This window comes from Rattus norvegicus, chromosome 10, assembly GCF_021556685.1.
Source record: "Rattus norvegicus strain SHRSP/BbbUtx chromosome 10, alternate assembly SHRSP_T2T, whole genome shotgun sequence".
NCBI classification, from domain to species: Eukaryota; Metazoa; Chordata; class Mammalia; order Rodentia; family Muridae; genus Rattus; species Rattus norvegicus.
In genome coordinates, this window is record NC_141543.1 from 95,624,458 (window position 1) to 95,640,084 (window position 15,627).

Consider the following 15,627-nt stretch of genomic DNA (forward strand, 5'->3'; position numbering starts at 1 on the left):
CTACAGAGACCAGTTGGACAGATTACAAAAAGGAGAGAAACAATCTAAAGAGCAAGATTAATGAATACAAGACTACAACAATGCAATGAAAACCTGTCGAGGACTGTATTAAAGCAAAATATTCCTTCAGAGCTTAAACCAGAAATATGAAGGGGCTGAGTCTACAGAGAAGTCAAATACAGCATACATAAAAAAATGCAGTATTTACAAAGACAACATAAAGAGAAAGCCCTCTCTTATCATAATTTTACCTTTATGATCAAATTCTTCCATTTATTTCTCAGGTTCAGGTTTGGGATATCTTCTTTATAACTAACCCTACTAGTGCAGCCTGAGCCCTCCCTAACTCATACCTAGATAACCCCTAACAGCTTCCTGACTGCTGCTTTAGCTCCTGGATTGTCTCATTCCCATACTCTCCAAGTTGCTACTTTGTTTTTCCCACAAGTTCAAATTCTTCAAAATTAAACTTAAAAGTAGTAGCAGGCAAGTATATACCAGGATATTATGCACCTAGAAACTCCTTTTAGTCCCAAACTTCTACATCTCCAGCAGCTTCACAAAATTCTCTCTGGTTACTCAGATTCTTATCCTTCCTTCCTGCTTAAATTATATGATGTGCTTAAAGTCAGTTGCATTCAACTCAAACTATCCAAATGTTCCCCAACTGCCAATTTATTAACACTAAGAAAAAGCAAAATGCCTTGATAAGTTTCCTTCTTTTACATGCTTACCAACTTTATCTAGATATGATAATCATTAAGTACCAACATGGAGGTAGTTAAGAATTTCCCCAAAACAGGCCTTCGAATACAAACTAGTTTTGTTTAAAAAAAAAAAATCGAATAAACTGACAATAAGAGAACGAGGGAGATGATCCAAAGAGCAGCTGGAATAAATCCGATAGTGTATTACAGCTTCAGGAAGAGAGGAACTACACAGTTATCTGTGATCAAGTAACTGGAAGCTACAGCACAAGATACAGTCTTTCAAGACAGGGGATCTCTGTGTAGTCCCGACAGTTCTGGAACTGGATCTGTAGACCAGGCTGGCCTTGAACTCAAGAGATCCACCTTCATCTGCCTCCTGAGTGCTGGAATTAAAAGCATCACCACCTTGTGGTACAGTCTTAAACATAAAAATAAGTACATACATAATGTGGAATGTGCTAAAGAAGGCAACAAAGTATTTTTTAAAAGCAGATCTGACCACCTTAACGGTCTCCTAAACAACCGAGCCTCTTAACTGAGAATATTTCATAATCACTAAAGATATCTTAACTGGAGAATAGGTTACTTGGAATGCTGTTCATGAGGCCAGAGACAAGGCTTGGCAGGCTTACTACCAAGCCTGACTTCTTCAGTTTAATCCTTGGAGTTGAAATGGTGGAAGGAGAGAACAACTTTCACACCCAGGGACATGCACACATATGTACCATGGTACATGTGTAACAGTGCTTCCCCAACATACACACATAAAACACATGCACACACACACACACACACACACAAATGCAAAATGTTAAACTGCTGTTTAATTGTTTAGTAAATCCTACTGTCCTTATTTTATGAATGAGGAAAACTTGATGTTCCAAGATAAGTAATTTGCCCAAGGTCACACTACTACTATGTTGCAGAAGCAAAATCTCATACTTTAAAGAATTATTTTTATCATGTATATAACTAAGGGTGTGCCTATGAGTCTGTAGGTCTAAGAAAGCCAGATCCCATGGAGTTGAAGTTCCAGACAGTTGTGAGCAGCCTCGGGTAGGTGCTAGGAACCAAGCTATAGTCCTGTGAAAGAACAGGAAGTGCTCGTAACAGCTGAGCCATCTCTAGCCCTAGGCTGAAGTTTAAAACTATTACACTAGGCAGAGTTCAAAGCTAGGTTTAACATGGAAGGGCCTTAACGCTAACATTAAAACTTTAATTTTAGTCTTTAGAGAAAAATCAATGTGGACAACCAATGATCTGTTATCCCCAATAACTTATTAAAATGCACATTTCAATCAAAACACAAAGGATAACAAGACCAGTAAAGGAAGACACAAGCAGAGTAGTCAGCGTAGGTTCTACAGAGGAAATAGGTCTTAAGTAGAAAGCTCATGCAAGCAGGACTCCTATAACAAAAAAGAAGAGAAAAATAACTGTCCCATCAGTTATTAAACTCAAAACCAATTTCCCCACTTTAATAAATATTTCCTGTATATATAAATTGTGATGTCAGTGGTTTACCTTCTAATAGAAATACCTCATGTTTACTAATATCAAACCATAAAAAGATCACAAAGTTGTACAGTCTCACTAATGCCATAAGATATAAACTGTAAGTGTGAAGACAGTTTTGTGTGTTTTGTCTGAAGGGGTTAAGAAAAGTTTCCAAGAGAAGACACCCTGGATGATTCTGACAGTGGGTACAGCTTACTCTACCCACTTCATGCAAACACCAGCTCACAGGCTCTAGAACCCTGACAGTATTACAATGGAGATGGAATATGTCTATCCCGTTTCCCTGAGCTTTCCCACTGTCACTTGAGCTGAATAGATGGGTCACAAAGCAACTCCATCCTGAAGCAGTGTAGGATACTGTAAATTTTTAAAAGCAAAGTGGGAAGGTGCTCAGTGGACTGATGATCAGTATATTCCAAACATTCTTAATGCTTCTACTTTACTTCAGAACCTCACTGTGAACGAAGAGAGTTAAGGCATTAGCAGTAATAATCCCCAGCTCCTCTTCCTTCTTCCACCCAGTCTTGACAGCCTCCAGTCTTGCCTCCATTATAGACTACATCAAAGGCAAGAATGGAGAGAAGGAAGAAAATCAAATCTGATTATGTGATGCTTAGACTAAGAATAAATTTCAAATTCCTTATCTACTCCCTTAGCAGTCAACATCTGAGGCTCTCTACACTCTGCCTTCACTACGCTCACCAGAATACAGAAAATTCTGAGTTCTTCCATGCTCCTCTATTTTTACCCATTCTACTCTTTCAAAGTCTAGCATCCGATCACAAGGCCATGCAAGTGTGCCTCACTCCTTCCAGCCTGAGTTAGCAATCATAATCTAGCCTCATAATCTGTACTCCCTCGGCACTCTGGGCAATAGCACCCAGTATAACAGAAACTCACAGATTTCAGCCCATCATTCCTTAGGCTAAACATTTCTTAAATAGACAGTATGGTTTGTGTTAAATCTATTTTCTATACGGACCAAGTGCCAGCAGACAAATACAAGCTTTTACACTGAATGAATCAGATGCAGATCCACTAGGAGAAAGTTAGTGGGAATGTCTGATCATGAGGTGACACAACCTAAAGACTTTATCAACTGAATACAGGGTAAACTTCAATCTCAAGTTCCACTCATTCACACAGCTAAATTCCTATACCCAGACTGGAAAGCTTAAGATAAGGTTTCACTATATAGCCCTGGCTGGCCTGAGAACTCAAGAGATCTGCCTGTCTTTGTCTCCTAAGTGCTGGGATTAGAAATAAGCTCTACAACCATTTGGAAAATTTTTGACCTATTTTAACTATTATACTTTGATGGCAATGTTTACCAAATCTTAAATGCAATAACTCAAAATGTTATCTAGCAACTGTACTTCTAGGAATCTACCCAACAGAAGTGCTTTCATGGACACACACACAATATCTTTCCACTTAAGAATTGTAATTTAAAAAAAATAGCTTAAATTTTAAAAATATAAAGCCCTCTAAGAAGTTTGAGCCAATTTATGTATAAGATACAGAAACAAAGAAAGGCAGCACTGGGTTCCCTGGAGCTGGTCTTATAGTGGTTATAAAGCCACCTGACATGTGTGCTAAGAACCAAACGCCAGGCTTCTGCAAAAACAGGAAATACTCTTAACCCCTGGGATAGCTATCTCTCTAGCCCCAGATGCAATTTTTCTAATGGATGATTATATAATCAAACTATTAACAGTCTTTATTTCTTCCCTACGTGAATTCAAATTCCTTACCAGTCTTAAGTTCAGATACAAAAACACAGAACTTTTATTTCTAACAAACCTAGTGGCTTTGAACAATCCTAAAATTTAAATAAGAGCTCAAGCCAATACAAAATGAAAAGAATTGTTTTTCAGAATTCACAGTTAAATTCCAGAAATCCTACCAAAACCTACTTCTTTCCTTTAAACTGAATGATTAAAAATATTTTCCAATACCAGAGAAATTTTAAAAATTAATCCTAACAGTCTTCTTTTGTTCTATTAAGAAGTCCAAGACTAGATAGCATGGAATAAATTACCAACTACAAAAAGTACAAGTATACACATGCACATATATTTAAGATCTATTCTCCGGGGCTGGGGATTTAGCTCAGTGGTAGAGCGCTTACCTAGGAAGCGCAAGGCCCTGGGTTCGGTCCCCAGCTCCGAAAAAAAAAAAAGAACCAAAAAAAAAAAAAAAAAAAAGATCTATTCTCCATATAAACAGCTTAGTAAAACTTTCAAGACTTAAATATTTCTTTGTGTGTGTGTGTGTGTGTGTGTGTGTGTGTGTGTGTGTGTGTGTGTGTGTGCACGTGTGTGCGCATGTGAGCACAGCTAGAGATCCTTTCTACCCAGGTCCTCACAAGTACTAGCAAGCATTCTAATAATCTAGACTTTCCTTATCACATAATGGTTCTGCATGCACATGCACATGCACACGCACACGCACGCACGCGCCCATAAAATCTCTTCACTAGTAAACCCTAAAAACTCTCAGAAACTAATCAGTCCCAATCCCCTTCACACCCTCTAATACTAATAATAGTAGTCAATAAAGATCAAACAGCAAGTAATGAGAAAACCTGGGTATCCATTCACAAAATTGTTACTCGACTTTGTTATTCCTCAACATTTCCCCTCCAACTGAATTTAACCAGGTCTGATCTTAAAGTCTGTATTTTTTTTAAAAGAAATTAAAAGATGAGGGACCTCATCAAGTTCATACCCCTTTCCTAAACAAGAACAAAATCTACTATATTTAAATTTATAACTAAAATCTCTGTTCAGATTCCTAGTTCAAGTAGCAATGTATAGTAACAAAAATTACACTGAGTTTAGCCTGATTCCATCATTTAGAGAAGAAATTTAAATGCAATATCCTAGAACTAGAATTTAAAAACAACAAATTCAGAGTCAGTAATTGTATAATTCTGTGGTAGAAATCTCCAAATGCTAAAATTCTATGAAGCTAGTTTGAAATCTTAAAAAAGCAGATTTGTGGAAAATATTTTTATGTAGGGGATGTTAGCATACAGTATTATAACCCCACCATCCAGAAGGCTGATGCAAGGTTCTAAGTTGGAGGCCTGCCTGATAGAACATATTTTGAAAAACTAAGGGTTGGCATTACAGCTTAACAACACAAATAAGATGCAACTTTTATTAAACAATTAGCATTTGCCAAAACTGTGGTAGCCAATGGAGGATTGAAGTTTAAAAGGGGAAGAGACAACTTAGTCATTAAGAGCACTTATGGTTCCCAGCACTCTTATCAGGCAGATCACAACCCATAACTCCTGATGCAGGAGATGGGACACCTCTGGCTGGCTCCTTGGGCGTTTGCACTCACTCTTACATATTCACATGTAGACACACATACAAATAACTAATGAAAATACATACTTTTGAAAATCTGAAAAAAAACTGTGTTCATGAAAAATTTCACTTGGTTCATAAAGGTTTATAATGTTCATTAAAATCTTCATATACAATCATTAAATTTTTCTTACAGATTATTTGAGTTTTTTTCTTTAAGACAGGTCTCACTATGTAGCTCTGGCTGTCCTAGAACTTACTACATAGACCAGGTAGGCCTCAAACTCAGAGATCCACTGCCCACACTGGTATTAAAAGTGTGTGCCATTCCAACTGGCTTCCAAGTTTATTTTTCATTTACCAGCTATGCTCTCTAATTTGGGGACATTGGTTTCCATAACTTTACATTTTGGCTTTATCTTTACCCTACCAAAAATTAGAAAACGCTTAACAAACAAACAAACCAAAACAAAAAAATCTATTGGCCCTGTGAGTTCAAGCTTTTTGGTAAATCACTATTATTATCTAGCTAAGGTTCTCCATCAGCCTATATACAAAAGCCAGACCTGTGTGTGACTAAACAGAAACAAATGCCAGAGCATGCTCTTCACTGTTTAGTTAAACGACCTTCCTTCATGGGTTAGGCTGTTCTGGTCTCAGGAATGGTATTTTATGTTAGTGTCCTTTTCTTGCTCTCTTTATGGAGTTCAGTGCAGATGCCTCAAATAAAATGCCTCCAACACCTGGTCTGCTGTCTAGTGCAAACAAGATTTGGACCATTTACTTAAAAAAAAAAAAAAAAAAGGGACTTATTGTTTTTTGTTTTTCTTTAAAAAAAAAATCTACAGGAAAAATAATTTTTCAACATGAAAAGACATAGTTAGTTTCAAACCTAATAAACTCCATACTAGTTTACCAGACACTAAAGTTGTGCAAAAACATTACTGCCAGAGTGTAGTAATTCATCAAAGTAAGACTCTTCATGGTACTTCCATTTCTGAAACTGTAAGCTCAAAATCTGAAGTGAATAACAAGAAGACAACAGAAACTAGGAAAGTACTGTAAGTAGAGGGCATCAGCATTTCAAGGCTGCCAGAAGAGATAGAAGTATTATCTTTTGAGTGTTATGTATAGATTGAGAAGAGAATTGTGGGTCATAGAAATAACCAGAGATAACAGCTAGTTATCACTACCACATACTTAACCTACACTATTTCCAGATCAAGAAATAGGTCTTTGAACTAAATGCAATACAATACACACACACACACAATATATATATATATATATATATATATATATATATATACATATATCTGTATATATGTATATATATATTACACACAAATGTTTTCAGAAAGTCACAGTCACTTCATTTCTGTCTTAACTGCCTCACCAAGAAAGGTGATAGAGAAGAGTCCTAGGAACCCCCCACCCCCACCCAAAGAAGCTTAATAGGAAAACATGCCATCTAAACCCAAAGCTTTCTCTGTGCAATAGAAATTAATGTTTTAAAGCGCATTTTGAAAAATTACTTTTCTAAAATAAGAAAAAATAAGTTGTGAGTTCGCTCACAACTACAACTCAATAATAAAATGCCTTTGAAAACAGGCATCACCACCCACAAAAGCCCTGTTTGCAGATCACATAAAATAGCTCATATCAAACACAGCAAACCTAAAATTTGTTCACTTTAAAAGTAATTAAAATCTGTGGTCAAACTAGATTTATTTGGTCAAAATCCAGGGGCTATACTATGTAGAAACACTGATTAGAGTGAAGCCTTACTAGAGTAAAAAAGATATTGGTAGTATTTGAAGGAAAAAAAAAAAAAATACAACAGTCTTCTCACCTGAACGAAAATTCAAATAAATTGAACTGTTTTATAGTTTCCAGAATTTTCCTCGACAGGGTAGTAAATTATCTAAAAATCAAAGAGTGTTCTACAGATTTAGTATTGTGTGAACATGAAGGTCCGACACTAATGGTCTGAATTAGGTTTTCAGGAAAAAGATGCAGCAACCCAATACTTCCAGATTCCTATGAGTGGGAAGACCAAGACTCCAATTTATCTCAAAATCTGTATATAACCGACGACTAAATTGTCTACAGAAACAAATCATAAATATTTACTTCACATACACTTAAATAAAGATTTTAAGAATCTATGCGATTGCTAATGGTTCCAAGTAGTTCACACTTCAAAAATAAAGTCAAACTACCTCATGTTCTGAGGTCACTAACAAATCATACCAAATACTCTAAAGGTCAAAAGAACATTTGGTTGGCTAAACCTAGTGGAAAGCTAAATCAGAATCCCATGGCTAAGGGTCGTTACTGAATACTTATAATACATTTTTTAAATTTCCAAAGGATGAGCATTTTACCTTGCTATATTTTTAGAGCAACACATCACATTGCACCTATCACATGACATGATGTAACTGTTAGCACAGAAAATGGTCCAAGCCATTGATAACATACATGACAGGAGAAAACAGATCAATCATACCAAGAATTATACATTTCATATTTACTGTTTGAAGCTAACAACTTCAACTAGTAATTTATCTAGAAAAAACATGTACTTTAGTATTTTATAGTTAGAATTTACAATAATAAACAACCAAAAATGCTTCGAAAACTAGAATTAAAAACTTCTCTATCAAAAATGCAACAGAGAAACACATCAAAAGTATCCACTGTTAGAAGAAAAAGTCTCAACTGACAACAGCTGCAGATAATTGAAAATTTCTAAATTGGTAAGAGTATAAGAAACCAAGTACAGCCCATAGAAGAGGGGGAAGGGAAACACGCCCACTTTATGCTTCTGTAAATAATGGTACTTTAAATGACCTTAAAAACAAAAACAAAAACGGGAGGTGAGGTGGGAAATATAAACTACAGACCATTCTAAGAAACAGTCATCATTTTAATATAACGATTTTCCTTACTTGAATGTACTTTTGAGAAGAAGTTCTGTAACTATATCATGATTATGCAAGGCGAGGATTATGTAATTTTATCGTTTATTTTAAAATGTTCTCCAAATGTATCAAAAAAAAAAAAAAACCTAAAGCATTGCGATCTCTCCAATGGGCAGAGGGACACTTAATTAGCTACAATTTAAAAACTAACATACACCCCCCCAAAACAAACAAACAAAAACCCCACAATGATTGCTAGCCACGTGACGAAGGATATGGCAACACCAGGATTGTGAATGGAGGGGAGGGAAGCTAGGTTGGAGGACTAGCGAGATTTCTCTTAACTTTGAGGACTGCAGGATTCGGGTCTCTCGATCCTTAAGGTTTCAAATCCTAACCCCTAAGAGTTGTACAGCTAACACCCTCAAGTGCGGTTTTATTAATAGGTCACGGAAAATGCTCCAGTGACCTCCAGGATAAAGGAGGAAAACAGGCGGAGGAAAGAGCAATTTAAAGTGGCGCCATCATGTCACCCCTTTTCCCCTAAGGCAATCAATAAGCAATAGTTAAGTAACGAGTTTCTCTAAAAATCCACATTGGGATTCCAACATTGGAAAACAAAAGGATTTCTAGGTAAAACATGGGAGTAGGACTGTTTACAATACGGAAAACAATTATAAACTATTTGCTGAGAATCAAAGGCCGTCAGTCGGAAAACAGGCCCCCCAAAAAGCAGTAAGATTCCAACTCACTTAAAAGCAAATAAATGCCTCTTCCTCTTTAGTTGAAAAGGGGGGGAGGGGTGCTGCCTGAGACTAGATCCGAAAAGGCAAATGACCTCAATATTTAAGCAACAAAAAAATGTTAACAATCAGAGTTGTGATACAAACCGTGAGACAGACATGCAAGATGTGTCTGAGCAAAGAAAGACCTTTTGCAGTCAAGAGAAGTTCAAGGCGAGAGCAAGAGTTTGTTTTTGGTCTTTTCCCTTTTTTTTTTTTTTCTCGGAAATAAACCATGTTCTACAGGCCGCCTTTTTAAATAGAACGCCAAAGGAAAGCCCAGCGAACGAGGCGGCAGCTGGTGGGGAAGGGCCCCCGCACACCCCCGCCCTTGGGGCGACTCCCAGCCCGGACCCGCAGCGGGGAAGCCCGGAGAGGCCATTTAAAGTTCCGAGGATTTTTCTTCCCGTGCCCTGCCTTTCTAGTTACAACTAACAAAGAGAGGGAGAAATGGGAGCCACAGGGAGAGCGAGGAGAAGGAGAAAGGGCAGCGGGAGGAGGAGGAAAGGAGCAGCAGCAGCACCTACCACGTGATGGAGGAGCGTAGCCCGGGCGGATTCGGCCCCACAAAATGGGCGCAGTTTGCAAACAGCCCCCCGGCCTGGGCGCCGAGGACCAGCGGGCGGGGGCGCACGGCGGCGGCTCCGGCCCGGCCCGCCGCTCTCCTCCCCCCCGGCGCCCGGAGCCGCCCTGACTTTCCGGGCGGGGGGGCGAGGCGAAGGGGGAGGGGAAGGCGGCGGCGGGGAGCGGCTGCTTTTTCTTCTCTTTCGGGCCCTTTCTCCGGCCTTCCTCCGTTCCGGCCCGGCTTGGGTACGGCCGGGCACCGCAGCCCCGGCGGGCGGGCGGGGGCAGAGGGTAAAGCTGCCCCCCCCGCCCCGCACAAACAAGCGCCGCCGTCTGCAGCCCGCGCCCGCACCCCGGCCGCCACCCCGGGCGCTTCTTCCCGGCCGGGGAGCGCACTTCGGCCGCCCCCCAAGCCGCCGCGGCGAGACGAGTCGGCTTCGCTACGGCGCTTGGTTCTCCCGCCGGCTCGGCGAGCGGTGGCGGTGGCGGCGGCGGCACTGGGAAAATGGCGGCCGAGCTCCTTTTCCCTCCCCCCCTTTAATCTGAAGCGGAGGGAGAATGGAGCGAGCAAGCGAGCGGGCGAGTGCCGGGGACACGGGGAGGAGGGACAGCAGCGCCTCCGCCGGCTGCGGCTGCGGCGGGCCGCTCCGCCCCGGCGCGCCGCCAGGGGGCGCCCGCCTCGCCGCCCCCGCGGGCTGCCAGGAGGCGCGGCCGCCGCCGCCTCAGTCATGGCTCCTCGCCGCGGCCGCTGCTTCTGCGCCTCTGTTTGCGGAAACCAGTGCCCGGTGCCTGATACGTGCGGCAGCGACACGCGGCACTGCGGCAAGAGGCGCGGGGCCCACGCTTCGATCGAGGTGAGGCTAACCTGAGGCGCTGACGCCGTCACATTCCCTCGGCTCTGGGGCTGGCGGTGCCGCGCGCCGGTATGAGGGGAGGGCGGACTGGCACAGCAGAGCTAGAGGACGTGAGCGAAGAACTGTTGTGTGCAGTGAATGAAGAAGCTGCTGCGGCCACACTACCCCAGGGCCAACCGTGCTCTGAGACGGGCAGGAAGCTCCCTGACCAGTGACGCGGTCCCTGCCACCCGCCCTTTGTCCTACACCCTGTTCAGTACACTGCAGCACACGGCTGGCTGCTAGCCCTAGCGCCACGCTCCGCAGCCGCCAAACCAAAAAATAAGCGGACGCCATTGCGCACGCGCGAGCTAGGACCGACTCCGGGCTAACCCGGGCAGGGGCAGCTGGGAGCTAAAGGGGAAGTGATGGCCCACCAGCGCCGGGCCCGCTGGGAACTGTAGTTTTCGTTCAGCCCGCGTCTTGTTTTAGGCTTCTTGGTTTGTCAGATCCGCCAAAATAGGCAAAAACGCATTCATTACACAATAATATTTATGTTTCCTGCTAATGCCAAATTAATGTTCACTGCCCCGCTGAAAGTTTAACAATGGACAACAGCAAACAGATGGAAACAGTCATGTTTCAGCGTTGACTTAAAAAGTGGTGGCACCTTATTACTCTTGACTGCTAGTTTGTCAGCACGATATTGATTCCTTCCTCCCAAATAAGGTTTAATGTAAGAGAACATTTTCTAGATTATAAAACTTAACATAATGCAAAGGGCTACATTACACAGTACATTTCCACCACCCTTAAAGCTAGAGATGTCAAAAGATTATTAGAACTCACCAAAATTAAATAGCATAAAACTTGTTCCAACAACTAAATCACCAAGCTCAGCAGATGAGAAGGGTAAAGTCTACCAAAAAAGGAAGATGCAAAATGCTCGATTCTTTGTGTGGTTTACCAAAACCAGTATCCGGTGTTATGTGTCACTTCAGCTCCTCAAAAGACACTATTGTTCTAGAACAGTTTTCATTAGCCCACAAAGTCTCTAACTCACCAGGTTTCTGCAACACCTGCATCTATATCTCTCTTGAGCTTCCATCTGCATTTTTTTAAATTACACTCTCAAACATGATCTTGGTTCTCAAATATCAAAGGCAGGAGGCACCAGAGAGTCAAATTACACATGGATAAACGGATAGATATTTACATATGCATCCAAAAAAGATCAATAGTTTGGGCTTCTTAACTTATAATACAGGTAAGACTGCATGTGGACATATATATCCACATAAATAGTAATGCCACAGAAGATGTTTATACATAATTACAGGACCAACAGATGGTGAACTAGAGTCCTAATCTGAAGATTACAAAATCTAAATTAACTGAATAAAAACAAGTCAAGCTTTCTGCAATGTATTCTTAAGTATTAGTGAGAGAAACTCTTTATAACAATCTTATTAGTATCCCAACTCTTAAAATCCTGACTATCGGGCTGGAGAGATGGCTCAGCGATTAAGAGCTGTCTGCTCTTCCAGAGGTCCTGAGTTCAATTCCCAGCAACCACATGGTGGCTCACAACCATCTGTAAAGAGATCCGATGCCCTCTTCTGGTGTATCTGAAGACAGCTACAGGGTACTTATATATAATAAATGAATAAATCTTTCAAAAAATATATATTTAAAAAAAAATCCTGACTATCTAGCCAGTCCTGGTGCTGCATGCCTTTATGATTTCAGCACTAGAAAAGGAGAGGCAGGAGAACTCTGTGAGTTCAAGGACAGCCTGTTCTACGTACCAGAGTTCCATGACAGCTGGGTACAAAGACCCTGACTCCAACAAAACAAAACAAACCCACAACCGCCAACAAAAACTCCACTGCCTAACTCAAGCACATTGGCATGTGCATCCAATTCCAACATTTAAATGGGGGTGGGATAGGAAGGACAATCCAGAGTTCCTGGACCTCAGTATGACCAGTCCAATTATAAAAAATAAAAACACAAAACGACAAAACTAAGTACCAAGTTTATGAACAACTACATTCAAGGTGAGCAACTACAAACAAAAATCTATACACAAGACAGGGCTTCTCATGTACCCCTGCCTGTCCTTGAACTCTCTCTATAGACCAGGCTGGCCTTGAATTCAGAGATCCAACTGCCCCTTCCTCCAGAATGCTGGACTAAATAAAGCATGCACCAACAGACACAAGTCTTTAAAGAAATACATTTCTTTTTTAAAAACCTCCTACAGAGACAGGCGTGGTGACAACTCCACAAATTCCATCAATCTTGTGGATACAGGAAGATCAAGTAAGTGTTCAAGGTCATCTTTAGCTATACATCTACACACAGACCTTCAAGACCAGTTAGAGTCATATAAAATCCATATGCTTGCTGGTACACACGGTTCAGAGGAAGACAAGACACATGGAGCTCAGAAGTGGGAGGTGCTAACACACAGAAAAAAACAAAATTCTCCCAGAGAAACAATGCATGATAAGGTTGATTAAAACATGCACACAAACTGAACTTGATGATTCGTGACCTTGACCCCACCCAGCACTTGGGAGGCAGAGGAGGTGGATCTCTGAGTTTGAAGCAAGCTTGGTCTACAGAGCTTCCAGGACAGACAAAGAAATCCTGCTGAAAAAACAAACACACAAAAAACAAAAACAAGGTAGCACAAATCTACGATCACAGCATTTGGGCTGCAAAAGCAAGAGAATTACCCACAAATTACCAGGTCAGCCGAATCTACATAGTGAGTTCCAAACGATAGTGTACTACACAGTGAGATCTTGCTTCAAACAAACAAAAAAATCCACATTTGTAACCTTTTAGAACCATCACAGTTGATGTGTTCAATATCCATTCTATCCTGGCCATTATTTTTACTAGTGATTAGTTAGGACTGAGCATGAGGTAAAAGTGGAAGCTATCTAGGAAGACTCTGAAAGAATCAGGAAGAAACCAGTCATCTTAATATGAGATGAGAAAAACAAAAAATAAGCATGGCCCCCCATTGACACTAATAGTTTAAACTATTAAAATGTTTTATTTCTTAAAGAGGCCATCAGCATCAAAGCAGGCAGAATGGACAGCTGGCAAGAATCTTAGTCTTGATGACAGCTACATCATTAACAACTAATTCTGACATCTGCATGACTTCTGCAATTCTAGCTAGAAATAAAACAACAAAACATTGCTTATTTAAACCAGGTGAAGTTAGGTTTTTCAAATCTTATGGTAGTAACAAAGAGATTAATTTCTCTTATTTTAGAGTATGTACTCCATGAGAACCTGTTTCCAAAAAAGGTATTTCTTTTTATAAACCCCACCAAAAAAAAAAAGGTAATTTCCTCCTCATACCCCAGCTCCAGAATTACATAAATATATTCTCTCACCATAGAAATGCTCTAACCACTGAACTGAGAATAGGACCCCCGTTGAAGGAATCAGAGAAAGAACTGGAAGAGCTTGAAGGGGCTCGAGACCCCATATGTACAACAATGCCAAGCAACCAGAGCTTCCAGGGACTAAGCCACTACCTAAAGACTATACATGGACTGACCCTGGACTCTGACCTCATAGGTAGCAATGAATATCCTAGTAAGAGCACCAGTGGAAGGGGAAGCCCTGGGTCCTGCTAAGACTGAACCCCCAGTGAACTAGACTGTTGGGGGGAGGGCGGCAATGGGGGGAGGGTTGGGAGGGGAACACCCATAAGGAAGGGGAGGGGGGAAGGGGATGTTTGCCCGGAAACCAAAGAATTATTATTACGTATTAAATAAATTAAAAAAAAAATATAAACAAAAGCAAAACAGAAAAAAAAAGAAATGCTCTAACATTAATAAAGGAAAAGGTTAATTCTAAAGCAACTTCATGAATTAGCTATGTTAGTAAAAACAAAACAAAATAGTAACATTCAAAAGACTAACTCTAAGTATACTTCCAAAACTAGAAATAAACTGGGAATAATTCAAAAGATGACATTAAAATTCAACCCAAGGGTTGGGGATTTAGCTCAGTGGTAGAGCGCTTGCCTAGCAACCACAAGGCCCTGGGTTCGGTCCCCAGCTCCGAAAAAAAGAAAAAAAAAAAAATTCAACCCAAGCCATCACAACGGCGCACTATAATCTCAGCTATTCAGGAGTCTAATACAGGAAAATCCTGAATTTGGGGCCAGTCTGGGCCAGAAAGGGTGACTCCATCATTGGCAGACAGCTTACCTCACATGTACAAAATCCCAGCCAATTCCTGTCACTACATACACCAAACACAACAGGCCCAAACCTGTAAACCCAACACTTGAGTGGAGGCAGGAGTTATCTTCTATATAGAGTTGTTGAAGGCCAGCATGGGATACATGAAACTGTGTTGAAATAAATCAATTAATTTACATAAGTAAGTTGGTAATTCTAAACAATAACAAAACATTAAACCTACTCTGATAGAGAAAACCTAGGGATTTTGAAAGGTGAGACAGCTGTTCCTTCCAATGAAGAGGTCCCATCCCACCCCCGTGTGTGTGTGTGTGTGTGTGTGTGTGTGTGTGTGTGTGTGTGTGTCTATGAAGCACTGTTATACATGTGAAGGCACGTGGCCATAAGGACATCAGAGCACGACCTCAGGTATACTCCTCTATTGCTTTACACCCCCCCTCTTTTTAATGATTTGTTCGAAACACTTTCTCTGTGCAGCCCTGGCTGTCCTGAAACTCACTCTGTAGACCAGGCCGGCCTCAAACTCACCGATCCACCTGCCTCTGCCTCCCAAGTGCTGGGACTAACTGTATGTGCCAACACTGCCCAGTACTTTAAACTTCTTTTTTGTGAACCTGAAGTTCACCCATTTTGACTAGACTGCCTAGCCACCAAACTCCTAGATCTGCCTGGTTTGGACCCCAGACACACAGTGCATTGCTTTTATGCAAGTGCTGAGTGTTCAAACTTAGGTCC

At 41.1% G+C, this 15,627-nt stretch overlaps 1 protein-coding gene across 10 annotated transcripts in view; it reads right to left on the reverse strand.

Moving 5' to 3' along the window:
• Window positions 1–15,627, reverse strand: part of Kansl1 (KAT8 regulatory NSL complex subunit 1) — a 130,791-nt gene that overhangs the window by 94,091 nt on the left and 21,073 nt on the right. For 4 of the 10 annotated variants that reach the window (XM_087573234.1, XM_087573229.1, XM_087573231.1 and 1 more), the window contains exon 1: window positions 9,785–10,381. The gene's annotated coding sequence lies outside the window, so the exon portion shown is untranslated. 10 annotated transcript variants of the gene reach the window in all.